General features: G+C 42.4%; 1 pseudogene; it reads right to left on the bottom strand.

Annotated features, from left to right (window-relative positions):
- Window positions 1-403: 403 nt before the first annotated feature.
- Window positions 404-1,518, bottom strand: LOC149206693 (putative sugar phosphate/phosphate translocator At1g12500 pseudogene; annotated as a pseudogene).
- Window positions 1,519-1,958: the final 440 nt, after the last annotated feature.

The following is a 1,958-nucleotide window of genomic DNA, read 5'->3' as shown; positions in this document are numbered from 1 at the left end:
GGCATAATGACTAGCCAAATTCACTCTATTAACATAAATATAATCAAAAACATGCAATAAACTGATGAGAATGGTGGATTAAGTCAAATCAGGAGGTTGAATGAGCCCAAATAATTGTCCATTTTTGGGGCTCATCATCACCCCCCTACTGAAAGTGTTGCTCATCCTCTGAGCAACCAATCTCTCTCCTCATCTTTGATGGCCCTGGTGGCTTCCTTGGCTAAAATCTCGGCCGATTTCTCCTTTGGCTTCCCTCTTTTCAAACTTCCTGTAGAAACAGTTCGCTGGCTTCCTGTAGAAACAGTCCTCTGTCTTCCTGTAGAAACAGTCTGCTAATTTTCTGCTACCTGCTGCTTTTCCTAGTGAATTCTCAGCCTTGTTATGAGTGTGCAAGTATATGCAATCATATGGAAGAAATGGTGGCCTTGGCATTTCCTAAAACCTGCAACGTGAGGGCACTCGTATGTTTTGTAACAAGGAAGTTGGTTAAATTCACAAGATATGCCATGGTCATGTTTCCAAGCAACAGGAATATGATAAAGGTGCTTTCTCTGGCTTTTTCAATAGAAATAGCTAATACATTACCCTCCACAAAAAGAGTAACAGGAAGCAATAACAGCGCACCAATTGGTGCCATGTACATGAGCAAATTCATAGAGTGAAGCTTCTCTGCCTCAGAGGTAAGCAGGAGCCCCTGAACAACTGATTTCAATGCTCTGGCAGCAGTTGATCCTAGGCAAACCAAAAAGCCAAAAAGGTGGAATAATGGCTCACTGTTGCTTGCAATAACAATGCCAAATACCACAGGCACCAAGGCCATATAAACCACAGAAGACTCCCTCTTACATGTTATTATAAATGCAAAATATTGCTGTGAAGAAGGGAGTTGTTGCGCCAATAGTTTGATTGAAGGAGACTGGAAAATAGCACAGAGAAATTTGCTACAAACAACCGAGAAGGAGAAAATGAAGCTCAGTGCCAATATCTCAAGAAACTGTCTCTTGGAGATGATGAACTGCATTGGTACAATCTCTAACCATGAAATTGCCAGAAAACCATAAAATGACAGGCACACATGTGCAACATTGTGAGGAATATTGGGTATCTGCATCCAAAAAACTAAGTAGGCATTTGTTAAGCAATAGCACACCAATATTGGAAGAGTACCAAGCTGCAATAATGAGAGCTGTTGTAATAGTCTGGGACACAGGAAATGCACCATATTTTCCTTCTCCTGTTGGAGTTGGAGGTATGTCAATAACTTCTTGTTCAAGCTTTGGATTACTGCCCCGCCTCGTCCATGTTTGTGTTTCGGCCATAGCTGAAGAGGGCTTGAAAAATCAGATCTGATCAATATTCGGAAGACCCAATTGGTTTCCAGACCTGAGCATCGTCTGGGTACTTGTCTATACTGTGTAGGACTCAGATGGACCCAAAACAGATGTGGATGTCTCGTTATTATAAGCCTCCCCCAACTCTGCAACTTGGTGATCTTTTTAGCCTCCTCGAGCTGAGAGATGAAAGAGAGATTAGTTCCTATTGGGAACAGCTTCAGTTTGAGATTGAGGTGTATGAGAAGTGAGCGCAAACACAAATCTCATCAGAGAGCTCCACCCCAGTTCCGCCTGAAAACCAAGAAGCTTACTCTGCCCTGGAAGACTCTGCTGTATTTTCCTGTAAAACGTCTTCCTGTAGAATGCTACTGGATTCCATAGGATGTCTCTGCGCCTCTGCACAATCTTGGTATGCTGGAGAATTTTGAACAGGCTAAAACAATCAATGAAGGATGATAGGTTAATCATTTTGAGGAAGCAGAGGATGTATACTTCAGTTGAACATGATGCAAGTGCAAGTTAACGGCAGTCTATGAGTTTCGGCTGAGTGCTCATTAATTCTGCGTGATTTTTGGTGGAGTGAGGTGGAAAAAATGTGCTGGCCCATATGAACTACTGCGCTAT

Source organism: Pinus tabuliformis, chromosome 1_2 (assembly GCF_031772625.1).
Source record: "Pinus tabuliformis cultivar Carrire ecotype Pingquan chromosome 1_2, CPIR1, whole genome shotgun sequence".
In the NCBI taxonomy this organism is placed as follows: domain Eukaryota; kingdom Viridiplantae; phylum Streptophyta; class Pinopsida; order Pinales; family Pinaceae; genus Pinus; species Pinus tabuliformis.
The sequence above is the reverse complement of the archived record's forward strand: the minus strand, read 5'-3'. Positions and strand labels throughout refer to the sequence as shown.